The 27,046-nt window shown below is 42.3% G+C and overlaps 1 protein-coding gene across 3 annotated transcripts in view; it reads left to right on the top strand.

Annotated features, from left to right (window-relative positions):
• The window catches only part of LDLRAD4 (low density lipoprotein receptor class A domain containing 4), a 420,255-nt gene that overhangs the window by 56,170 nt on the left and 337,039 nt on the right, over nt 1-27,046 (top strand). For all 3 annotated transcript variants that reach the window (XM_029921392.1, XM_029921393.1, XM_029921394.1), the window contains exon 2: nt 534-623. The gene's annotated coding sequence lies outside the window, so the exon portion shown is untranslated. The remainder of the gene's footprint in view (nt 1-533; nt 624-27,046) is intronic.

The following is a 27,046-nucleotide window of genomic DNA, read 5'->3' as shown; positions in this document are numbered from 1 at the left end:
TTGTTCCCACAAAATTAAACATGTTTCATGGGAGGTAAAAGGTGCCACTGGGCCGGCCTCTCTTTACAGTTAAGGATTGCGTGGATCCACGTGCTTACAAGATAATTTGGACTGTTAAGAAAGAAAGTGGGCTTTACACAGCCATACTTAGTGTGTCTATGATTAGAACCCCCCACCCCCGCCCTGATCCAGGAAGGATGTTGTTCATTATTCTTTCCTTGGCCCTTATTGAAGAAAAGGTCTGTGTGTTTGGAGAATGAATCCTGTCTCTTGTTTGGAAGATAAGAACAGGGTGCCCCTTGTGGGTGCTAGAGAGCTGATAGGGGGATTTCGTCCCAACTCAGTCATGTCCCTTTCCTGAGATTTTTTTGCTGTACGTCTCTCTTCCTTTATTATTCGATGCTTATCTTTGTGTTCTTAATTTTACTCATTTTAATAATTGTGGGTCAACTATTTTTGGAACTTGGGGAAAGGGATGGGCTGTAAAGAGAAACCAAGGGATGGACACTGAAATTCTTTATTTTTCCTTTTAGCGGTTCAAGCTCTGTATCTGTAACGTCACACTGTTGTCTCCTGACTGGACCATTTTTAAGAACTCACATCGTTTTCATACAGCTTAAAAGGTGAGTAGAACTTAAGACTCTTCTCTATGATGTTGGTGAAGCAAAGCTTGTCACAGCACTAACTGTTCCGAGATGGTGTCCCTCTCAAGAAAGTCATGCAATTTCTAGGCACAAAAACTTCTTACTAATTTAGTTTTTTCTGGTAGGAGGAAAGTGGCATGATATCAGATGGAATGTGACTTTTTTTTTGTTGGTAATTCACTTTGGACTGTGACTGTATATAAAATATGTATTTCTAGATTTACTGAAAAAAATAATCTTACTGTTTAACTTGTATTTGTTGCTGAGCCTGAGCATTTAAAGCCCAGATACTTAAAAACATTTAACATCAGTGGGAAATGGAATTCTTTATTTCTCATTCTAAATTCTTTGTTTTGTTTGATTTCCTACTGCATAAAATGAGGATTAACAGTGGGATTGCTATGAGAAATAAGTGAGCCATCATACTTAGTACAACATCTGGCATATAGCACACACTAAATTAATGCTAGTTCCTTGCTCTTTCTCAGCCATTGTGACATCAGGTGGGTAGGTTTTTCTTTTCCTGTACTGATAGTGTGTATCGTTTATCCTGTGAAGTAGGGGTTGAACTAAGTCGCTGCATTTGGTTTTACATTCGTGTGCCTGTGTGTTTCTACTTTGGGGAGTGGGTATAAGTGACTGAGCATTGGGTTATCTGGAAGTAGACACGTAGGTGACACCTATGTATTTCGGTCATCTCGGGACATCTTCATACCCAAAGATCAACTCAGAGGCTGCCCTTGTTGGGGGACAGTCAGTGAAGGTGCCGGGCGGGTGCCAGGAGCATCCTGCCCTGCCTCAGCTTGCCTGCCCCGAGCTTTTCACTTTAGGTTTTACCTCTTCAGCTCTCGGCGCTTTTCTTTTGTCAGCTCTTCATTGATTTTAGTGATTCTTGTTCTGCCTAATTGCCAGGCTGTAGGGAACATTAAATGAAGAAATACATGAAAGTCTTCAGGAAAGTAAAATTCTGTAAAATATAAGATGTAACTTTTTCCTAAATTGTAATGTGCCAGGTATGACTCATTGTTGATTTCAAGTTTCTTACTAGAATGTAAGCTTTATGAGGGCAAGAGTCTCCCTCCTCCCTCCTCCCTCCCACTTATTTTTTTTCCAGGGTCTAAAGCAGTGCCTGATACAAAGGAGTTCAGTAAAACTTCCATTAAATGAAATGCATTGGTAAAGACAGCCCCGCCCCCACACTGGAGCATATCTAAGCATTTTATTTATGATTGAATTTGGAAGTAGCTGGGGCGGTCAGAGTGATTTAATGTGCTCCCTCACTGAGGCACACAGACTCTTGAATTTCAATGAACTTCTCATAGTTTGGAACCTTCCTAAAACTGTAGGTGCTATGAAGCCTGTGGTTGTAACAAACCACACTCTTTCTGAGTCCATGTTGGGTGCGGTTCCTTTCTGTTGTTGAGTTGGTGCAGTTTGTATGTCTTTCTTTCCTCAGTGGATTTTGCTATTAAATATCTGAAATATATTTTACTTTCAGGTATTTTATTCAGATATGAAAATACCCATTTGATGGGCTCTCCCAGGATAGGTGGTGAGCTTTCTTAGGGAGCATTCAGCCTCAAAGATGGTCAGTGACTGACGAAATATTTCTTATTCCTGTGATTCTTTATTGCCTCACAGGGCAGCGTTTTGAGAATCCCTTACCTTTTCTTACTTGGTGAGTGTTGATGAGTTGGGCTATTTTTCTTCCATAATTTGGCATACCCACCTCCAGCCCAAGGTGGGAGGCAGCAGCTCAGCTCTACCCGGGCCGAAGAGAGTGAGGGCATCGTTAGTTTCTCTCCCATCATCTCAGATACAGTTCTCTTTAATTTTACCCACCAAAAACCAAAACTATCTCCACTTAGAATTTTACTGGATAACCAAAGCTACCACTGGATTATGCTCTTAAGAACTGTGCAGATTGATTTACAAAATTTTGACAAATGTAGGAATATACTTGCAAATTACATAAAAACCTGATCTCCCCCCTTTGGGGTTACCTCATTCTGTCAGCTATTTTAAGCAACCTTCAAAACTGGTAATGGAAAACGTTTTCTTGACTGCATTACTCTATATGGATTTTAAGTGACATACAAAGCTTCCTTGCTCCTAACATTAGAATGAAGAACAGATCCCTGTCTGCAGAATTGCACGTTGCTTTGTGCATCTCGGGTCATTTTCAAGCACATACTTGGATTCTGAGGTGTTGCAAGAACTTTCACACCTCTAAAATAGGTTCTTACAGCTGACTGTCCTGGAATTTATATTTGCTCTGTTACTTGTAAAGTTCTGTCTCTCCAAGCTCACAGCTGGACTGTGAGACATTCCTAAGTGCTGATAAGATGGACAGGTGGCATCACCACTCTGTTCCAACTACTTGGCTGGATTTTTGCAGTAACTACAGAATGTGCACGTCTTACTGTACATGGGTTTTTTGGGACTTGGTTCTAAAATGGAGTCGGGTCCCCATGCTTAGGTTTATTAAATGTATTTCAAAATTTTGACCCCCCTCGATAAATGTGAAGACAGATGCTTCTTTGGTGTATCACGTTTATAGAGTGTAGTTGGAAACAAGGCCTTTGGCTCACATTCTGTCCTTGCCACTTTCATTCACGTTTTTACTCTGACAAGTCCTAATAAGTAAGCTTCTCTGAGTCTGAGCTTTTCTCATCTTTAAATGGAATAATATTTATTTTGTGGAATGATTGTGAAGATGCCTCATTGGGCACCTATTGAACAGTAGGAGTAAATTAAAATGTCAGTTATTTGCCATCCAAACCCTAGCCCTTACTCAAGCACCATGTGCTGGCAGGATCAGAGGAGGAGAGGGCTCAGAGGCCTGGGCCTCCCCGTCTGGTCTCTGGGTGAAGGTTTGCTGAGGAATTTCCTAGGCATCTTCTTGCTGGAGCCGGGTATGGTGGAATGCTGTGCTGGTGACCTGACTGAGCACAGCGCCTCTGGGATATAGGTGAAGAAATCCTTAATTCCAGCTTTCTGCTGGTCTCCTGTCCTTGTCACGAGAGAATGAAATGTCAGACTTAGATCTGGTTGGCTGTCAACCCAGATGAGAAAGGTTCAGATGGGGAAAATCCCACCTCCTTTTTGGTTTCCTTTAAGGTCCTTAAAGGACCTCAAATAGCTGGTGAGGAATCGGGAGTTATGTGACGTCTGCCTGCATAAGGTCCCAGTGGGTAGAGGCTCCAGCATGGAACAGTTACCTCAGATACCAGCCTGGCATCCCTGGCCTGAACTTCGTAGCTTTGTGTTAAATTTAAACTTTTAAAATAACTCAAATAGGATCAGTAGTGCTGAGAGAAGCAACACCTTTGAGTGTAGGTCCCTGCTTTCTACACTGGTAAATAAAGCAATGCCTATTTTCTCCAGATGTTTCCTTGGCATGTACAATAAAATAGATTAACCCGTGAAAATGTGATCAAACAAAAACAACTGAAGCTGTGGTGTAAATGGCCATATTGTGCTGGAGGTTCCCTAACTTGAAGGAAAATTTAAACTCTGCTTTACAATTAGGTTAGACTCAGTCAAAGGCTGCACTGAAACTTCCTGTCTGTGTGAGAGGCCAGGCAGTGGTGGGTTGTTGCCTCTCTGGCCTTCCAGTCTGTCATTAGAGAAGTGACACCAAAGTTCCCAGTGGGAGGGGTCCCGGGAGAGATCCCAGGCTCACTGGTTCTGGGTTGCCCCTGGGCTTCTGAAAGAGTTTCTGGGTTCTGGGTTCTTATTCAGGCCCTCTTGCTTCCCACTTTCTTTCTCGTCTCTCCCCTCTGTATCAGGGGCCTCAGATCTGAAGTCCATCTCACTGCTTTCCCCTCATTCTTTAGATTTAAAGTTAAGAGTGACAGAAGAAAAATAGAAACTCAGCAAGGGCATCAGGGATGCTTTGTGCCATGTTTGAATTAGGAAAAACCAGCAATGTCAGGAGGAAGTCCGGCAAGCAGGAGCACCATGTTTAGAGACAGGGAGGAGAAACTCATTCCCTCTGTCATTTCTGTCTGTGGTCTGGGAACATGGGAGAATTTTCTTTGCCTATTTGTTGGATTCTGTCCTTCTATTACTGGACTATATTGTTTTCTTGAACTAGACTCATTCAGGGCTGTATCAGAAAAATACCTTTTCATTTTGCTTTAAAATCAGAAGGAGTGTGCTAGCAGCTTCATCAACCCATGCCTAGCACAGTAGTGTCAAACTGCTAAAAAGCCAGCAAATTTTCCACCTAAAATTTTTGTGGGGGAGGTAAGAGTAGGGGGCATGGGGAGGAGTATAAAAATAAACCTTTCAGAGATTCTGGGTTGCTTGGTGGCATGTGTATTTTTCCATGGTGAGGGAGGTTAGAAATAGCATTGCTTTTTATGGGAGTCTCAGCAGTAGCTCAGAAGTTTGGCTTTGTGGGCTCGGTCTCTCTGTGTGGGTGAGGCAGCTTCTGCAGCCTGTAGGGTGGGGGGCCATGCCTGGCAGCACGCTCTGGCACTGTCACTGTCACTGTCTGTCTTCCTGCCTCCCCAACCCCTGCTTGGTGTCACCCGGATGAACAGCACTCAAGTGTAAAATGTGCTTACCAAGGTCAGGTTCTGGTAATGACTTGCCTGAGGCAATTGATGCCAATTGTAACAGACTGAGTCTCAGCGGTCCCCACAAAGTCACATTGGTACCTGTGTGAGGGCAGTCACAGGGAGCAGGTATCATAATCTGGGAAGGAGTCATCCTTCAGGACTGCTGTGTGTCAGACTGGCTGAACCTCTTGAGCTTATGGGAGATGACCTCCCCTTAGAGTCTTGATTTCAGCGGGGTGGATGGGCCACCCCATCAAAAGGAGTCCTTATGAATTTTTGAAATTTGTTAGTTACATAATTCTCACAAATGGAGGTAGGTTGCCAAATGTTTCTCAGATTCAGCATAGAAAGGAAATGGAAGGAAGCAGCCACTGGGACAGAGGTTTTTAACCTCCAGGGGACCCAGGACATATGTGAATTCCTTGAAATTGTGCCTGTTCCTGCAGAGAAAGCCAAGGCTTTGATGGGATTCTCAGTAAGATTTTGACCTCCAAAAAGGTTAAGAGCATTTGCAGTAGAGCATGAGATGTGAAGTTCATTTAACTTGGAAAAATCATTTTGGAAATGTAATGAGTGTGGGCAGAGGGAGATGTCGACAGGATTGAAGAGGACAGGCAGAGGGAGGAGTGGGATCCGGTTATAAATTGTATAACCTAACAAAAACAGGGGCTCCTGGAGGTTTCCACTGGGGTGTTGTTTTGTAGGCTTTCTTCTTGAACTTCACGTGGTCTTTTTTTGTGTGTTGGAGAGGATTCCTGCTTGAAGGCTGCTTGGTTAACTTTGCCAGTTCAGCGAAGAGAGGTGCCTGCTGCTCACAGGATGTCTGGGGTCTGTGATATTTAATGGTTTCCCCTCTTCTCCTGGGATCTACTTTGTATGGTTCTTGACATTTTCCTGCCCCTGGAGGTTATGATAGGGACACACTTGTCTGGAGATGGTGGAGGAAATGTCAGGCAACGAGAGTGTCCATCTTGGCTTCCACAGCTCCCTGTGGGTGTTGGGGATGCTTCAGAACCTGGAGTCTGAGTGGGCCAGTCATATTTGGGGGCCAAGATTGTTGAATGAGGGTACAGAAAACTTACAGATACAAAGTATGACAGGTGCTAAATGCTCATGTAGGAGAGAGTGCCTAGGACAGGTCAGCAGTGGTACTTACGCTGCATGTTCACTGAGGAATAGAAGTTGTTCTGCTGAGTCACAGAGCTACAGAAGCTGGGGGACCATGGTGTTGTTGAGCTTGTGAGCTACAACGGTCACTTCTCTGTCTCCCACAGCAGTGCTTTGGAAATGGGGCACTTGAGCAGGGAGTGCTCATCCTAAACACTCTCCAACCTGAATCTGCATTAACTTTTTAGAAGTTTCTAAGTTGCTACCTGCTATGTAGGTTCTGTTCTGTTCTAAAATTTTTTCTGTGCTGTTATATTACATGAATATAATGCTTTAGGTTGAGCTGCATTTACCTAGTACAGAGACTGGACAGGGAGTTCTGCTTCCTCCAGTGGTTAGTCGGGCAACTGCCACATGTCCTGTCACGTCACTCATCACCCTGCACCCTCAGTGATCTCACAGAAATAAGAAAATGCCATCATTGGAGAAAGAGTTGTTTCATGGGTCCAGGAGGGTTTGTGAAGTGTTTTTTACTGCTTTGCAAGATATAATGGTGCTTTTGAGTTATTATTAAAAGAAACTATTACTATTTAGGTTTGTGATATTTAGGTTAGTTACCTGTTTTTTGATCTTGAATTAGTTCCCAAATCTACTCCTCCACATTGTAGCATGTGTCAGCATTTTCTTCCCCTTTTAAGGCTGTTAATATTACATTGTATGGAGATATCACATTTTGTTTATTCATTTGTCCATTGTTGGACACTTGGCTTGCTTCTACCTTTTGACTATTATGAATAATGCTGCTATGAACATGGATGACCCTATGTCTCTTTGAATCCATGCTTTTAGTTCTTATGGGTATCTTCATTTAAAAAAAAGGTAAAACTCCCAAAACTTATTTTTTAAAGCCCACTCTCAAGCAGATACTATTAGGAATTCAAAAGAAAGGCATATTGAAATGTGGAAGTAATCTACTTGAAACTACAAGATTTATAATTATAAATGAATTAAAGGGAAATAAAAGAGTAAAGTTGAGAACTCTACTTTATTGTAGAGGTAATAAATATAATCAGAGGCCATTAAGCCTCTAATACATGTTTCTGAGTGAGGCATTATTCATTTTTTTAAATGTTTGTTTATTTTTGAGAGACAGAGACAGAGTGTAAGCAGGGGAGGGGCAGAGAGAAACGGAGACACAAAATCTGAAGCAGCTTCCAGACTCTGAGCTGTCAGCACAGAGCCAAAGTTGGGGCTCAAACTTACAAACCTTGAGATCATTACTTGAGCCAAAGTTGGACCCTCAACCAACTGAGCCACCTAGGTGCCCCGAGGCATTATTCTTTAGACAGAACTCCAGATAGAGCCAGATACCAACTTCCAGGAACAACCCACTTAGCCTACAAGTAATTCTTGTTTTCTCAGGGCTGCTAATAGGGACACTGTCAGGAAATGTGAAGAAATAGAGAAATGGGAAAGTTTCTGGTCTGATTCTTGTATTTCCTGAATATTGGGAAAATAATAAATTGTGACTGTTTAAGGATAATAATACATAAGTTTGTAATAAGAATTCCTCATAAGTTTTTACGAGAGCAACTTCTAGCAATCATGTAATTGGAAGGGTTTTGTGTTGAGTTTACAGTACCAGTTCATTGCAGTGCCTTTTGTGTGGTATGGCAGCTCGTGAGGGTAGACTCAACCTTAGGAGCCTACCTACTTACTATGCCTCCATTTTCTGTAGTGTGTGAAATGCCCCCATTGAATTGAGAAATAAAACTAATATGTGAAAGGATAGAGAAGCTCATCTTAATCTGGGCAGACTTTGGTTTTCAAAAGTACATGAAGATGTTTATAAGTCACCAAGAAAAGAAGTTGTTGGAAGAAGAACAGTGGGAAAATAAGGATCACAAACAGCTGTTTGGATAAACTTTATCTTTAACACACATTTACAGAGCTGGGCACTCTGAAGAGGACTTGGACACAAAGATGAATGGGAAGCAGCTCCTGCCTTACAGAGGAATGCATGATATGATGGAGGAGACCCACAATATGTCCTTAGTCCTGGTCCATGGTGACATGTGCTCAGCATGGTGTGCCAAGGGGACCCCAGGCAGAGATATATGTGTATGTCTGTCTAGGAAGGTTTGTTGGTTTACTCAAGAGGTGGTGACATTTAAAGTGAGTCTTAAATCATGGACTTTTGTTTTCCAGGTGGACAGATGTAAGAAGAGGGCATTCTGGGCACTGGGAAAGTCTCACACAAATATGTGGGTGTGGGAAAACTAACAGTGTATTAGGAGAATAGAAATGGGTAGGGTTCTTGAGAAGGAAGGCAAGAGATAGAGATAAGGTTGGAAAAGAAAGCTGGGACCAGACCATAAAGCATTTGAGTGCTCTGCATAGATTATCCTGTAGTGTGGGGGACACCATTTTGGGCTTTTCAGGGAAGATGATGACATTAGATACATGTTTAGGGAAGCTGAGTCTGGTGGTCATGGTAGGAGTACATGGAGGGGAGAGACAGAAGCTAAGAAGACCATCCAGAAAGAATAGCATAGTATGGAGGCTCTTCCAGGGAAGTGGTGAGAAGACCTGAGCTGGGTAGTAGTGACAGAGAAGAGGGTCTGAAGCAGAGAGGCTCTCTGTGTGCCCACCCAGCAAATGTGGATTCCAGATAACTTTTGGGCATCATCCTTGGGTAAAAGAGAAGATGATATGAGCAGAGGCAGGCAACTTAGGAGGTGGAGCTCACCCAGGATGATATTTCTTGACTGGCAGGCCTGTAGGACATCAGGGGGAGGTGGTGAGAGGTCAAACAGCAGTCTGAGGTTAGGAGAGGTCATGACGACAAGATGGAGATTTGGGGGTCATCAGCATGATCATCACAAAGGTGTGGAACAACTCATAAGAGAGCAGGACTTCTGAAAAGACCATGTAGGCCACAGATATATAACTTTCTTTGTCTTATACATGATGATCATCAAATCTCTTGTCAGGTTTTTGTCTGTCTCTCGAGTTGTCAGAAAATAATTGTTAATTAAGCTTTAACATTTAATACTGTGTATCCTTTTACTTCCTTAGTACAGCTATAGAGATTTTCCCCTTGGTCTACTGATCATTCAAAGCATTTCTTGTCTAACCTGGATGCCTTGAGGCCTGTTGCAACTCACACTTACTCTTGTGTATATATCGTCTGAAAAAAAACCCCAAACCCTAAATCGTGTATATTTTAGTTAATCTTCAATTTGGGTGATTTTGTTCGGTGAACTCCCGGTTTCAAAATCCCCTAACCTATTATCTTCTTCCTGTAACTACCTAGAAGTACTTGTAAGAGTTTTACCCCTTTTGTCAATCATATCTCAATAAAGCTGGAAAAAAAAAAAGAATTTCACCCCATCTCTGAATGCAATTGGAAAATTTCGTGTTGATATTCTGCTGTTAGAAATTGGGAACACTCAAGAGCTTTGTAATCAAACTTCTTTCACAAATGCATTTTAATGAATATTATGTAACCGAAGGTAAGGATAAGTGGGTTTTGTGTTCTGTATCTCCTGGGTTGGATCTGAAATAGGGATGTGAGAAATGAGCTCTTGCTTTGGAAGGTGGGTGAGGGGGTGGCGACATCTTTTGGATAAATAATCTATTCTTGGCCTGTACATACTCATTTATATTCTTGTCTCGCGCCCTGGCTGTGATGATTTGACTCTGTTGAGTGGGCTTATACATTTTCTCCACCATCTGCTCTCACATTATGGAGGGGGCACCCAAGTTCTTATTACAATTACTATTCTGATTTCATGTGGAACTTAGTATGGGAGAGTGGACAGAGAAACACTTATTATGAGGAGGGACTTAGTCTAAATTAAAATCAGATAATTACATATTTACTCCAGATAAAATGCTAGAAACTAATATAAACTTCCTAAAATTAAGAATAGTTAATAGAAGATCAATTAAAGAAACACTGATGACATTGGTTCAATGCAGAGAAAAATGTTAAAAACTTTATATCAAATGAAGCAAAGAAATTAAAGCAAAATATACCTGTAAAGCTAGTTTTAGTATAATCATCTGAGTTTCTAGAGTTTTTAGAAAGTCTAATATAGACCTAGAAACTATCAGATAAATGACCAGGTACTATTACCATTATCTCCAAAAATGATTACTGTATTCCATGAAGAAGGTGGGTGGGAATAATTTATCAATTTATATTCCTCTCAAATGTTTAACAAAAGATTTAGTTATGTAACAATTTTAATGCGTTCTGTGTTTTTATTAATTGATAAAACACACTATTTTTTTAATCATTCCTTAACTAAATGTAAGTAAAATATAACCCAGAATAAAACAGGCAAATGCTCTATTCTCAATTTCAGATGATTAAAATGAAATGATCCCTTTTTAACCAGCTTCCATCATGTTAGCCCAAATTACACCAATAAAGAGTCACCCCCATATCGGTTTAAAAGACAAAAGCTTATTGAAATGGAAAGATTTACTTTGGACATCTATATTAGAATTGTTTACACTAAAGCTATGTAAACTTTACAGCAAAGTAAAGTTTTAGATAGTACCAGATAAACAACTTTGGCTATTTCATACTAAAATATTAACATCATACAATTTTAATAATTTTAACAAAAAGGATCCATAAAGGAATCCATAAAGTAATCTGCACAATATTGTGACTACAAATGAAAAATGCTTTTGAAACCACTGCTATAAGGTGAATCAAGAGCCATAATAACAGTTCTACCAACTTTGGCAATAGACCATACCTTCTCTACTTTGGCCACACTAACAAAGCAGGTAAGACTTGCTGATACATTAGCCCTACTCAGAAGCATTTAAAACACTACCTATAGGGGCGCCTGGTGGCTCTGTCGGTTGGGTGTCTGACTCTAGGTTTCAGCCCTGGTTGTGGTCTCATGGTTTGTGGGATCGAGCCCTTTGTGGGGCTCTGCACTCACAGTGCAAAGCCTGCTGGGGATTCTCTCTCTCTCCCCCTCTCTCTGCTCCTCCCCTGCATGCACACATGCTTTCTGTGTCTCTGTCTCAAAATAAATAAATTAAAAAAAAATAAAACACTACCTAGAAAAAAATAAGTATGGAACTTTGGCAAAAGAACTAAAATACTGTGGAAACAGCATCATCCAGACCTTTGGGCATTTTGGCAGTTGAGGGCATTTAGAAGCACCAGTTGGACCTCATAAGGAACTTAGGCTCTGTTCTGCTTTGCAGAAATTGAGAATGCTCCACTGCTTGGTATTTCCCACATTACTGCAAGGGTCCAGTACACCTGTTGTTTTGAATATGCTCTGATCTTGTATTGTATTATTCTGTTGAGTTCTAATGGTTTACTTCTTAGAGACTTAAATCACATTATGTTTGTTTTCTCAGTTGTACCTATTACATAGGTGAATAATCTGAGGGAACGACAGATTACAGAAGGCACATAATAGGATTTCTGATTACTTTTATAGTGTCAGAAGGGATTAATAGAGTATTGTAGATTGTAGTACATTGACCGGTTTAAGGATTCATAAATGTGTAGATGTAAGTGTGACTTAATACTATTAGATTGCTAATTGTCTACTCACTTACCTTCAAACCTTCTTGAGTAGTGTCATCTGTCTTTAATGTACAATTGAATGAAAAACATTAACTCCATCTTTTGGGAACTTTATTTTTTAATTTTTTTAATTTTATTTTTTTAAGTTCATTTTTGAGAGAGGGAGGAGGGAGAGAAAGTACATGCATGTGGTGGGGGGCAGTGCAAAGAGAGAGGGAGACAGAGAATCCCACTGTCAGCACAGAGCCTGATATGGGGTTCAAACTCAGGAACTCTGAGATCATGACCTGAGCCGAAATCAAGAGTTGGATGCTTAACCAACTGAGTCACCCAAGTGCTCCTATTTTGTTTTTTCAGGTAGCCTCCATGCCCACTGTGGTGCCTCAACTCATGACTCTGAGATCAAGAGATGGATGCTCTACTGACTGAGCTAGCCAGGGACACTGGGAACTTTAATTTTTAGTGGAGAAAGCATAAATAGGGACTATGGTTAAGAATTTCTAGTTGTCAGAGTGCCTGGGTGGCTCAGTCAGTTGAGCGTCTGACTTCAGCTCAGGTTATGATCTCATGGTTTGTGGGTTCGAGCCCCGCGTCGGGCTCTGTGCTGACAGCTCAGAGCCTGGAGCCTGCTTCAGATTCTGTACCTCCTTCTCTCTCTGACCCTCCCCTGCTTGCACCGTCTCTCTCTGTCTCTCAAAAATAAATAAATAAATGTAAAAAAGTAAAAAAAAAAAAATTGCTAGTTGTCCATTGTAGTACTTTGCAAAGTAAAGATAGAATGGCAAAATCATCTTGGGTCCATCTGTCCCTGTTCTAGAGGGCTCTCCTCCCCTGCAGACCAAGCTGTGTCCAGTCCTGGGCTGTGGGGACTGCCGTAGAGAGAGGGTTATAGAGAGAACAGCTGTATTGCAGACCACCAGATGTAAACTCTTCCTTGTTGCATTTTGGTACTTGAACTTTTAGTTTTGGGGATGAAGAATCATGCTAAAATACAGGCTTTCTCCTACCTAAAGAAGAACCATATTCTTTTAGCCTTTCATATGAACATTGGGGGATCATACGAGAGGTGCAACAGCTTCTGGGGAAATCACTGGAACATTCTGTATTTTTAGTTTGGGACAAGACTGACTCTCAGTCCTGTGTCTATACCTTTCCCATATCCAGTGTGTGGTTTTTATGCATTGGTAAATGTGGTGGGTTCAGGAATGGGGGACCAGGGTGGGGCAGGGCGGTAACCCTGTGGAAGATTCAGTAGTCCTGCGTGTGGCTGGACAGTTTGTTGATGGGAGCATCCATTCCTTCCTCTTTATCATTAGACTGAATGACTTTGTTTCTCCAAGACTCTCAGGAACCTCACTTCCATAATCCTCGAAGAGAAATTACAGCTGCGGATTCCTCTCTGTTCATGGTTCTTCACTGAAAGTTGTTATTATTTTGGGGGCCTTAAATGTTTAGCTTGTAGTTGGTATGATGGTTAATTCTGTGTGTCAACTTGACTGGGTCGGGGGTGGCCAGATTAAACATTTCTGGGTGTGTCTGTGAGGTGTTTCCAGAGGACGTTCGCAGCTGAGTTGGTGGGCCCAGTAGGCTGCCCTCCCCACTGGGGGTCGACACCATCCAGTCTGTCAAAGGCCCACATAGAACAGAAGGCGAAGGAAGGATGAATATGCGCCTTTTGCTTCCTGCCTGCCTTCTTCAGCTGCGACATTGGTCTTTACCTACCCTTTGACTTGGGTTTACACAGTTGGCTTTCTGGTTCTTGGGCTTTTAGGCTCCAGTTAGAATAATGTTCCTGGCTTACGTGCATATACAACTTGCAGATGGCAGGTCCTGGGACTTCTCAGCCTCTCTAATTGTGCGACCTGTTCTTCATAATCGATTTTCTCTCTCTCTCTCTTACTTTCTCTCTCTCATGTGCGTGCACACTTATATTTCTAATTTTAAACCATAGCTGATTTATACCAAACCTTTGCGTCTAAGGTAGGTCTATAAAAAAGTAAGAGGGTACAGCCTATATAAGGACTGTCATTGCCAGCCCCAGGGAGCACATCTGGAGACCTTGCTCTACACCACAGCTTTCTGAGCGAGTTAGCCCACACAGGGGTCAGATCTGGATCCGTTATGACACATACGGATTTTAATTTCCACAGGCTAACTAAACTCTAAGTATTTTCTTAGTTTACAGGTAGTAAACGCCTAACTCAAACTAAAACGGCCTGTCAAGATTGGATGGAGTTTGGGCCTCTGAATCACTGGAAAGTAGCCCCTGAAGAGAGTCTGAGTAGCGGTGTATATACCCACCGCCCTCCCCCCCACTTGTCCCATCAGCCTGGGTTCACTGACGTCTTCACACCTGACTGGCTGAGGCCCAGTCTGTTGCACTCCAGAAAACAAAATGATAAATGACAATAATGAGCAGCAAAGCCTTCTTTGCTGCCTAGAGGGGCATCTGGAAGCAAAATCAGTTGTTAGTTTTTTCATCCATTTTATACATTCACTCATTCAGTAAATAATTACTGACTACTTGTTTATTGAAACCATAAAATATTAGTCCTGTCAAAACCCTTTTCCCAGTTGAACTGTGTAATTGGAGAAGTTGAGACTCAGACAGCTGTAACGATTTGCATGTGGTTACAGAACATGTAAATGGAGCAGCAGGGTTCTGACTCAGTCTCCCAGGCCCTCATGCAGCTTTCACCTCCTCACAGACTCAGTCTGTCTTATTCCCACAGCGAACTCCGCAGACTGGCCTGGTCTGAATTGCAGCTGATTTATTTCAAACCTTGGCAACTAAGATCTTAAGATTCTTAGGAACAGTAGGGTCACATTCAATACAAATGTGATTTATCTTTAAGAATTCCTGAATTAAAAAAATTTTTTTATTGTTTTATTTTTGAGAGAGAGAGAGAGAGAGAGAAAGAGACAGCATGAGCAGGGAGGGTCAGAGAGAGAGGGAGACAGAACCTGAAGACAGGCTCCAGGCTCTGAGCCAGCTGTCAGCGCAGAGCCTGAAGCGGGGCTCGAACCCACAAACCACGAGATCATGACCTGAGCCGAAGCAGGACGCTCTACCGACTGAGCCATCCAGGCACACCAAGAATTCCTGAATTATAACAAAGCAGTTTTTCTGAGGAAAAAAATGTGCCGTCTCATGAACAATGTAGTTTTCTCCTGCATTCTTAAACTTACAATTCTTTCTTCTTTTTTTTAACAACTTTTTTCTAAATAGCTAGAGAACCAGACTATCCACTTTTTTTTTTAGTTTTTATTTATTTACTTTGAGAAAGAGAGAGTGGGGAAGAGTCAGAGAGAGAAAGAGAGAGAGAGGGAAGGAGAGAGAGAACTCCATGCAGGTTCCACACTATCACTGTGGAGCCCGACACAGGCCTTGAACTCATGAATGGTGAGATCATGACCCAAGCCCAAATCACTCAGATGTTTGATTGAGCCACCCAGGTGCGCTTACAATTCTGTTTTTTGAAAATTATGCTTTTTATACTTGAGATGAGAACTGAATCACAAGCAGTGGCAATAACATGGAGAGTTTTCCGTTTACCAGAGGAGTATTGCCTTAAAATCTGTAGGACTAGCTGATTAGGTTACTTTGGCCAATCAGATGGAATTTTGGAAAATGTGAAATAAGATTTTCCCTTCTAGGCTACCAACAAGAAGTGTAGATGTTGGGTATTTCTAGTATAGTCAGTCCTCATGCATTTGTTGTGTGTCATCCAGGGGCTCAGCAGTGACAAGGGAGTACTGTGGGATTCAGAAGTTTCATGTCCTCGAAGAGCTATTTACGATTTGGATGGTTGAGTGGATGGATTTCATGAAAAAGGATGTCTGAAGGCCTGACGTTTTTCCGGGTTCATTGCCTTAGGCAAACAGTAACAACACTGTTGGGTGCATCTTCCTGTTAACGTAGGTTTTCCATAGGTTGGCCTGCTGACAATTATTCCTAGATGTGTTCTGTACGTGTTTGTGACTCTGTGAGACATGCTCTATTGTGCTATTGTGTTGTTTGCCCAGCTAATTCATGTGACTATGTGACTTGAGATGACTATAGGTCAGGGAAACCTGGATTATCAAATCTCTGTAGCATCTAGAAGCATCTCAACCTTCTTCAGTCTTTAGGCAGTGGAATACCCTTCACGATACCAAATGAAATGAAACATCTCCAGTACATTGTGAAAAAGGAGAGAGGCTCTTGGAGTAGGTTTTCTCATGTCCAGTTCTTCAATTTTTGTAATGGAAATGTTGAAAACTTTTAAAAATCATGCCTCCAGGTGAAGAAATTGAAACGTAAGAGAGCCACATGATTGGTTGAATATGGCAAAGCATGGAGGGTGGGACTTCTTGGTTTCCGCTTTGTCCACCTGAGTTAGCAGCACATTGTTTTCTGGTTATTACATGGAGGATTTATTTTACAGTAAGTGAGGCAGCAATAAGCTGCCTTCTACTTTGTGAGAGATCAACAGTCCTGATACAAGTTTTTTTATTTGCTACTCTTTTATCGGTAATTCTGGAGAACAAAGGCCACTGGAGAGAGATCTGGGATCTTTCCAATCCCTGAGATACTTGGACATGGGATGATGACCAAGGCAGTGAGGACTCCAGGAGAGCAATCCTGGGTGTTGGTAAGGATGCTCCTGAAGCAGGTGTGCTTTGTTCCTGGGGCTTGCCTACTCCATCAAAGGAATACTGTGAGACCTCATTGTTGACCTTTTAACTTTTAAGGTAAAGGTAACTATGAAATAAATAAACCTGAAATCACTAGTTTAGGTCTTGACAAAGTTACACATAGTTTGATGACCTTTGAAGCATTGAGCAAGCATGGGTTGGCATTCCTTGTAATTCAATTTTATGTCCCTTCTATGGCCTTTTCTTTTTTGGAAAACTGATCTTTCTGTGGACATATTAATTTAGTGGAGGAGACCTTATTTTTAGGTTGCTGCTGCGAAGCTTTTGCCATATAGACTAACTGTTGCCAATCTCGTGTGTTAGTGTGTGTAGAGAAAGTCAGCAGTACCTAGACTATCGTTGTCTTAAGGCTGCTGTTTCCCCTCTACCATCTCTGAACAGATACCGAAATTATTTAATTAAATTTAGATGCATGAAGAGAACACCTACTTCTGTAGACGTTATGCAAAGGTATGCAAATCCCGCACGGATGAGTTGGCTTGTCTGGACTGGAATGTTGTGTTGTAGCAGCCCTTCACTGCCGTCACCGAAGAGGAAGTAAGGGAAGATAGTGGTCTTCTTGTTCACTTTTGGATTGAATCATAACTTCAAGATACTTTTTAAAAAAAGGTTTGACTGCCTCATTAAGTTAGGAATCTTGGATGAATGTCACCTTCCTTCTTCATTTTTTTCACAGTGCATGTGAATTTTTAGGTGTCAGTATTAACTCATTAGTCATTGTCACCTCTTCTGATCATCCTTTGAAGCTGCTTTTTTTTTTTTAAATGTCTTTATTTTATTTTGAGAGAGAGAGATACAGAGAGTGAGCAGGGAAGGGTCAGAGAGAGAGGGAGACACAGAATCTGAAGCAGCCTCCAGGCTCTGAGCTGTCAGCACAAAGCCTGATGCAGGGCTCGAACCCATGGACTGTGAGATCATGACCTGAGCCGAAGTTGGCCACTTAACCGACTGAACCACTCAGGCACCCCTGAAGCTACTTTTAAAGTTTGCCTTTAAACTTTAAGAAAAAAATATTGTATTCTACCTTGCTTTTAGTTACAGAAAGTCGTATTTTAATGCCACTGTCTCAAGCTAGGCCTCTCTGTAGGGAACTTGCAGGAGTCAGGCTCACAGACTTTTGGGGGCTGGAGGAGTTTTTAAGTACAAATTTAGTGGCAGCTCTTTCTAAATTTATGGTAAATTATTTGTGAGGTTGGAATGACAGATTTGTCCTGGTGGTTCTCCTATTAACCTCTGGCTATTTAAGTTTAATTCTGTAAAGTAAGCTGAGAAATGTACATTGTTAAATGCTAGTTACTGCCCCTGATGAAAGGGCTGATGATGGTCAAGGTGACTGTCACTTTGAGGCTGTAAGACTGGGAGCACATCAGAAGGACTTGACTAGAAATGGCTTAAATAAGAGATAATTATGATAAATGGCCTTTTCTTTAAAAGGCTTAATCATTCAATCTGAATACATAGCAAGAGGTTTTTGTCATCAAAAGGATGAGGTCTGTGGTAGTTCAAAGCTGTTATTAACAAAAGAACAAGTTATAGATTTTTCTTCAGAATTGAAAAGGACCAAAGCTATCATAGATATTCAAAAACCTCAACTACAAGCTAGGAAATAGAAGTTGGAGAGGTTAAATGGTGGAGTGAGAGCCTATGCCCCGTTCAGACCTCATTCTACACGGCAAGGTGTGGATGGAGGGTATTGTAAGCCAAGTTGAAAATGACAATTTTAACGGTTTCCATGAAAATTCTGGCTGCACACTTTTTACATCGAAACTGATGTTAGTGAAACTTGCCTACTTGTTTGAATACTAGCCTGTTGTGTAGACTAGTAAAAAAAGTTTATCTTTTTCATTTGGTCTTCTATGGAATCGCTGAGAGATTGTTAGGAGAGTAAGAAATTGTGAGTATTCTCAATGGATATAAAAGTGAATTCTCTTAGAATTGTTCATCAGAATTTGTTCGTTGGTAATTAGAAAGTGCTCAGCAATAAAGAACACTTTGGGGAATGGCTAGTCAGGTTTTAGGAACATATGTAAAATATTTTGTAGTAGTCAAGCACAATGGAAATTAAGCATTTGATTTGTAGATAAACCCTTCTTGCCCTGGAAGAAGTAAATAAGTTGTGGAGTCTTTGTTTGCAACTGAGGAATTAAAGTAGGACCTTTTCTAAGAGAAGTTTCTTAAGCACAGGTATTAACAGTAGTGAGGTCCCTTGTTGACATCTGGACTTTGTAGACATTCGAGATATTTAATCTACTCTTTTGTTTGGAATGTTCCCTCATACAATGGCTTGCTCTTGTCATACCAACATGAGTAACCTTGTGTCCAACATGTGGAAAGCTGTGATGGACCTGCCACAGGGAAACCTTGGAAGTTGATTCTTCTGTAGAGTACCTATTACAGAATCATTACTCTATCAAGCCGTGCATGTGGAGATCACATGGTGCCTGAGCCTGAACCAGGGAAAACCAGTAGCTCCTCGTAAGCCTGGCTTGGGTACAGGGTTCGCTCAGCATCTTCCCACAACTATCAGATGATAGTTGTGCTGCCACCAGGACTACTAGGAACATTAAACATAGCTTTACGTATCCAAATGTCTTGTGTATAAGCTTAAACCTGTGGAAAAAGTAGAATGAATTTTAAAGGACCATCTGGCACCTTGAAATGTTTAGCATCATTATACTCACGAGTTACGATGTTCGTGGTCTGGTGACTTCCAAGTGGGAAGAGAATCTTTATGATGTTATTTCAGCTAATACATCACAACGCTAATACATACTCTTGAATACCTGGAGCAAATGGCATGGCCACTGTTGCTTAAATATGCACATCCTACCAGATGTTAAGACCTTCCCAATAGAAGTAAAGTATCATGTGTATTTTCATGTGTGTGCTTTTAATGATTATACAATTTTTTTTATTGTTTTGTGTGAGATTGAACACTGTGCATGAACTGAGGCAGAAATCATAAAGTCAGAGTTTTAGAACTACAATTAACTGTAGAGATTGCGAATTCCATCTTTCGTATTATACAAAGAGGAAAACCTGAAGCTTAGAGAGGTGATGTGGCTTGTGCTCCAGTAGACACGGGGGCAGAGCCAGTGCTCCTGCCTACCAGTCTAGAGCTGCTTGTGTCCTGTTAGGCTGTCCCTGCTGTTGTCCTTCAGTTCAGTCCCATGAGGTGTTCTGCAGCACTATGCCAAGCTGAAAGGAGGCAAGGTCTCTGGTATTCCTATATTGTAGCAGGAAAAGAACATAGTAGATTACCTCTACTTAGCAAGAGGCCATCTCAAATTGAAAATTTAAAATTCTTAAATATAAGCTTGCATAAAGTAGGGAAAGGGAACTCTGGAAAGTTTTGTTCCAGCAATTTCAGGCTCTAGCCCAGAAATGATCATGACCGATCACATAGCCCCCTCTGACCATGCAAGGACAGGGGTCCTTGCCTTTCATGTTCCCTTCAATCAATAGCACTTGATAACTGACAGGCCCCATTTTGTTTTCTTAAGAAATTGCAATAGAACTAATGGAAGGTACTTATTCACTGATATACATGCAATTTTGATTTATAACTAGCATTTTATTACTTAATTTAAAACATTGTTAAATAAGGAGCCCCTGAGTGGCTCAGTTGGTTAAGCGTCTGACTTTGGCTCAGGTCAGATCTCACAGTTCATGAGTTCAGGCCCCATGTCAGGCTCTGTGCTGACAGTTTAGAGCCTGGAGCCTGCTTCAGATTCTGTGTGTGTCTCTTTCTACCCCTCCCCTGTTTGTTCTCTCTCTCTCTCTCTCTGTCTCTCTCATTCTCTCTTAAAAATAAATAAAAAACATTAAAAAATTAAACAAAAAATTTTAAATAACAAAAGTAAGAAAATTTAGAAACCAAGAACAATTTAGAAACCCATGGTTTCATGATTTTCATACAAGTATTTTTCTTCCTGTGTATTTCTTTATTTTTTAATATTTAAAAATATTATTATTATTGTTTTATTTTAGAGAGCATGGGAAAGAGGGGTAGAGAGAGAGAGAGGGAGAGAGAGAGGGAGAGAGAGAGAGAGGATTTCAAGCAGGCTCCATGCTCAGTGCAGGGCCTGACACGGGGCTCAGTCCCACGACCCTGGGATCATGACCTGAGCTGAAATCAAGAGTCGGACACTTAACTGGCTGAGCCACCCAGGCACCTCATGTCTTTTGATGTTTAAAAAAATTTAAAACAAAGATGTGCTTTCTACAAGGTCATAGTCATTTGGCTATGTGAAATATTCGTGGTCTTTGGAAGCAAACAGACCTAGGTTTGGTTTCTGGGCCTACCAGTTCCTAGTTATGTGACCTTGGGCAAGTTCCTTCACTTCTGTGCATTTCAGTTTCTTCCTCTAATACCTTAGACTTGTAAGGATTCTTGTAGGGTTGAGGGAGACACTGTGCATGAAGTACCTGGCCCTTCGTGGGGTACTATTCATGGCTTAATGTTCTCTCCCCAGCATTTGGTTTTCATTTTGCTGCATGATCTGAAAGGAAATTACTGTCCTCTTTGAAAAGAGAAGCCCCCAGATCCCCATGGCATTCCACGGGAGAATGTTCACGGAGAGGGTATTGAGACTGAGTGACTTTGGGGCCCTGAGAGTCTCTACATCTCGGAGGGGCCTCTGCTTTGCTGACCCGAGGGTGGAAGGGAAGGGAGAGGAGTGGCGCTGTGCCCTTTGATGTTTTCTGGCCCAGGAGAGATCACATAGCCTTTTTTGTAGTATCCTTATTAATAAAGGACTAAAACAATTCAACCCTCTTTACTGGAGCCTGGTAAACATAAAGACCAGACAGAAGAGAAGTACCAGTTCTAGTTATTGGAACCGTGTTTCTTGAATGGCAGAGCCATAATATTGGTGTTCAGATTTCAAGCCTCCACTAGGGTCTCCACCAGGCCTGTCTGTCATATCTAAGACAATGGGCAGGCCTTTCTTTGATTGTTTAGACAAGAACACATACGGAGTTGGGCTAGGATTTATATTAAAGCTGGAACTAGAGTGGATCTTTCCTATTTGCAGGGACTGACTAGGAGAGCCCCCTGGAACAGCATGTAGTGGGCCATTCAGGGGCACTGCAGTAAGAGAGGCCTGGCATAGCCATGGGGGAGCCAGGCCAGGCGGCTATGGAGGGGCAGCTTCCCTGCTCCTGTTCAGGGGCAGGGCTCTGGTCCCAAGGTGAGATAGTACAAGAATGAGGGGGTGGTTAGCTTTTATTTATTTTAAAGCTTTTATTTTTAAGTAATCTCTACACCCAACGTGGAGCTTGAGCTCACAACCCTGAGATCAAGAGTTGCATGCTCAACCGACTGAGCCGGCCAGGTGGTCCAGTAGTTAGTTTTTAAAGGCAGAAGAGCCACCCAGCATTTATCAACAGGAAGCTGGCATTCTGTAGAATCTGGTAAAAATTCCTTGGCCTGTGGGGCCTGGGGCCAAGGAGTTTGGATAAAAATGCACTTTGATCAGAGCACCTCTAGGGCACTGCTCATGGGGTTAGGCTGGCACTGCTAGGGCTTGCTCCTGGGCACCTGGGGTGCAGCGGTCCAGTGCGGCTTCAGCTTGGGATTGTTCTGAGGCCTGGACGAGTAGGAATATCAGTGGACCCTAGTGTCACATTCTGGGAAAGGAAAAGTCAGTAAGTCATGTGTAGTGTGTAGTTTGAGCATATAGGCTTGTTCAAAATTACTCCTGTTTTTGAAATTCTGGGGGCAATATCCATGGGATGCCTTTCTTCATCATTCCCTCTGAAGTTTAAGGATGGAATGCTTAGAGTGATACTTTTATGTAGCATGTAGGTAGCCTTCTTAAATGACATTTGTAGTTAATAAAAGAGGGTGTTGATTTCCTTTGAAAAATGAAGAGCATTTTTATAATGTCCCAGTTAGTGAGGGAACATCAGAACAACCTTCACAGTCATCCTAGCCGCTGCTGCGGACAGTGGATGTGCGTGAGTTGCTGTGGAAGATTAATGTTGGCCAGGCTCTTTCTCGAAATTAACAAATTTTAATAGCGGTGGTAGAGCTTTTCAAGTTTATGGTATGCCTGTTTGAGATCTCAAAGTAAAAATCTTTCTTTAGAGTTTTGTTTTAGGAAAACATGCCTCTTCCTCACAGAGTCCAGTTAGGTGGGTAACACACTCCAACCCCCTCAACTTTCCTCTTTCAGTGAAAGAGAAAAGCCCAAGTAACTGGCCACATGGGCCAGAGGTGTGTCGAAACGGGACTGTAGCACTATTGAGTCAGTTCTGGATTCAAGATTAAAGCCTTCTGTGATGCAACTTTTAGTTTTTAATGAGGAGACATGACAATTACAAGTGAATTTCAGGATGGCAGTTATGATATCTGCATTGGTGGTGAGGTGTGTTTTAGGGTCCCCTTGTAGGGGTAATGAAACAAGGGGGAGTCCACTGTACCTGGGCTCCTAGAGGATAAATGAGGATGTTCCCCTGAAAATAAGGGGTGGGTTGAAAGGTTGCCTACCTGTGTTCACCTGATGCCTGCACAGATGGGCCTTTCATGGTAAGGCTGCTTGGCTCTGTTTACAGAGAGAATGCCTGCATTCAGGAGAATCTACTGGAAATAGGAACAGCTGGTCACAGCCCGTCTGGCTCTACCCAGTGTCTGACAAGTTTTGGCTCCTGAGGAATTCTACCTTCCCCAGCTGCAACTTCTGGTCCTTGCTTGTCTCTGGAGAAGCATGGTTGGAAAGCCCAGCCAGTGCTTTCTTACAGGTGGGGCTCCCCCAGGGCACAGAGAAGATTGTGGCTTCTCTTCCTGTGTCCAATTCACCCCCTTGTCTGTCCAGCCTCTCAAGGCAGAATGGATGGCTGTGGTGGGAACCCAAACCTTGGTTTGGGGGCTCTGGGAGCAAGAGGGGCTTTGCTCTGATGGTCTTTTGTCCTCAGGACATGACGAAGGGAGGGCTGCATGTGGGGACCAGTGCCTGTCCTGGGCAGCACTGCTCTCTTTAATGGGCAGTTTTCCTCCTAAGCCTGTCCCATGGACATGCCTAGAACCATGCTGGCTTATTTTTTGGGCAGGTATGTGAAAATTGGCCATGAAACGAAAACTTGAGTACTTAACAGCAGGATGAGGGTATTTGGTATGTTATTTCATCATTATATTATCAGCCACCTTACTCAAGAATTCCTTGGTCGTATTAACACTAAACAGGATTAAGGGGACAAGGGAATGCATAATATTTCTATTTTAATGAAGGATTCAGGCTTCTCTATGGAGATCTTCATCTGCTTTTATGTTTCTAAAGCTGAATACCTCTTATGATCAGAGATGGGGTGTGGTAAGGAAGAAAGTGGGGTGAATGGGGAGCTGGCAGCTAGCTCAAGTTCTGAAACCAGTTGCTAATGAGCTGCATGACTTTGCGCAGCTCACCTAGCAGAGTTTCCAAATCCTCAGCCGTGGGTGCCTAGAGGAGTATGTGTCTTCTCCATGTTTATATCCCTGACCTCCAACACGTGCCTGGCAGGAGTAGGTGCTCAGCAAGTGTTTGCCTATCCGTTGGAAGGAGGAGGTGGTCCTAGAGCGTAGTCCAGCGTGTGTTCAGAGTAGCTTTAGGAGGTGGGCAAAAGAAAAGATCTTCCAGTCAACTGAATTTATAAATGCCGCCTATTAAATCCTTTTTTGGAGATTCTTAATGTACCATTGGCATATTAGATGCTGTGAGAAGTCCTGTGGTAAAGAAGACCTCAATATTGTTTAACCCAGAATTTTCTAAACTTATTTGACCCAAGAACACCCGTTGCCCACAGCTCCATGAAGCCTGGAGGAACTTTTGCTGGACCAGATTACCTTGCTGGAACATTCTGGAATTTGAGAGCAAGGGTGGGAGGATGGGACATATTTAGCAGGGTAATAAGGTGATAGAAGGTTGAGGTTTGGGGTGGGGGATATGGTGGGCTTAGTCTTTCAATAGCCCTTATACTCCAGGTTCTGAAAGTCAACATTGTAGCGCCTGAACGGGAGCCTTGGGTGAGCTGTTTACCTCTTGAGCTGATCTCACACATGCATAGAGAGAGTCTCATCTTGTCTTTATCCCTAAGGATAAGTGGACAAAATGACCATGTTTTTCTCATATCATGCACTTTTTCTTGTTTTTCTTTTTAGCAGTTTGTAAGTATCTTGAAATCAAAACCCTGTAAAACTCTCCTGGGTGCTGATGCTGGGTATTCACCTTCCATGGAATATGTGAGCAAAGTGCTAAAAGACACCGTGTAGAGACTTGGTTTCCTCTGTCCCCTTCCTTTTTCTGTAGGGTCTGAGCTGGGCGCCAGTGAACAAACAGGGCAAGCGAGGAAGTGTTGTGTAGTCCCCCTTTCCACCCTGGCGGCTCCGCCAGGTTGGTTTGGTAATGCCGGTGACATGCCCAGTCGCACTGCCGTCCCTGGGGACCCATGCCCCAGACCCTGGAGTTTCTTTCCATCCACTCCCCCTCCTAGAGAAGTACATACAAATGTGATTATGTTTAGAAGCTGAAGCATTTGAATAAATCAGATGCTTTTGCCCAACCCTAGAATAAAGGCTGTAGTTATTTTAACAACAACAACAACAACAACAACAAAAATCCTGCAGTCTTCAGCTATTTCTGGATGTAGACTGGTAATTAGCATGCCATTTGTCATTCATTGCTGTCTCGGGCTGTTTGTTTCCTTGTTCCAATGCAGTCCAGTTTGGGAGATTGGGTATTTCATTTGGAAATGTGATTTTGTGGAGACCTCTAAAATGCCATCATAAGATTAATGGTTTTTAGTAGCCAAAGTTTGCCAAAACTGGTGTTTGCAGTTCAATTATTAGTTTTCAGCAGCTCTGTGGAGGAGAGGAACAGCTTGCTATAGTATTTAGTTTCCAAGAAAACTGTTGAACAGCAACTGCTTCAAGAAGGATTTGATGCTACCTAAGGTAAGTGATACTTTTGGAGAACAGGTAATTTTGGAATTGGTTAAGGAGGCTTACATTGTTTTACCTGTTTCAGTGTTCCTCATGGGAGACAGTTCACATTTTTAGTTTATGTATTAACTGATGTGCATGAAGGCCAAATGCAGAGGAGTGCCCTTTGGGAATCTATACTGCTAGAGTGAAAGGAAAATGTTTCCAGTTGTTCCTGTAACTGGGCCTCTGGTGAGAAGGCCCCTGGAGGTCCCCTGTGGTCCCCCCTCAGGACTTCATGCTTGCTCTCCAGCTGCAGAGGGAAAAGAGGAAAATATGCAGTTACTGTTTCTGTTTTGGAGTGCTGGGACCTGCTGCTGGTTGTAAAATGAGAACTTGGCCAAGGTCCAGAAGGAAAGCTTTTGGTTCTTTCTTTTTAGAAAGATTTATTGGGGGGTAGTCTTTAATGAATAGACTGATTCTCTTGATTTCTCCAGCAGTGTAACGCTGTTTGACTCTGGCTGCTCAGTTGACCCTATAATTGCCAACAGTAAAGGCAGGAGGTGGACAGGCGTGTAGCGTAAGGAGAGCATATATTCGACTACACACCGTACGTGGTCTTGACGCCTGGCTGGCCATCTTGGGGTTACCCGTGTGTCTTCTCATATCCACGGAAGGGGAAATAGATTAACTTTGCCCCTGGATGAATGAAAAGAGGACTTATGTTATAGGTGAGCTAAATCTTTCAAAACTAACTTTCTTGCCCCTCACTCTCCAATGTGATACAAAAAAGGAAGGAAGCTGAAACAAAACAAAACAAAATAAAGCACTTGTGAATTGAAAGCACAAGTGTTGTTCTACGGCTTTCTTGATAAAAGGGTTTAAATAGGTGAGCACTGGGTTCTAATAGAAAAGAATTAATGCGGTCCTAATTGCTCTGTAAGATATAGTAAGAAGGAACTAGATTTAATTGTACAGAGACCAAGGAGTCATGTAAAAACTATGGCCTAAAGTGTTAGAGAGTGCAGTTTGTCACCAGGGAAAGTCATTTCCGGGATTTTTTTTAGGACATTAAAGGTAAACAGCTGGAGAATTTTGAGTACAATTCTGTACTGTGAAGGATGGATCCGGCACCTCCATCCAGTGGGTTATCTTGGACCCCAGCACAGAGTCTTTCCTGCCAGGACCTGTGGGTGGCTTTGAGGCTTCCATGCTCAGCTCCAGATTTGGTTGATGTTGTTGAAGGCATCAGACCTTAGATGCATCTGGAGGTGTAGTGCAATGCAGGCTGTGGGTCAGACCACCTGGAAAAGTACCAGGGGAGAGGCTAGGGAAGATGTGGTCTTTCAGACTTATCCCTGTGCACCAGAATCAGCCAGCTGTCCTCAAACCAAGAGGTTTCAGCTCTTTCAGGTTTATCCAGTGCAGGTTGAGGAAAATGGATTCCACGTGTTTGGTTTGAAACTACGAGATTCAAGCATAATTTCTGTTTTCTGAAACTCCTTGTCATGGAAACAGATTTGAGGATAGAGGATTGGTAAACTAAGTACTGTGAGGGGATATG

Source organism: Suricata suricatta, chromosome 14, assembly GCF_006229205.1.
Source record: "Suricata suricatta isolate VVHF042 chromosome 14, meerkat_22Aug2017_6uvM2_HiC, whole genome shotgun sequence".
Taxonomy (NCBI): domain Eukaryota; kingdom Metazoa; phylum Chordata; class Mammalia; order Carnivora; family Herpestidae; genus Suricata; species Suricata suricatta.
Note: the sequence above shows the minus strand (reverse complement) of the source record. Positions and strands in the feature narration are given on the sequence as shown.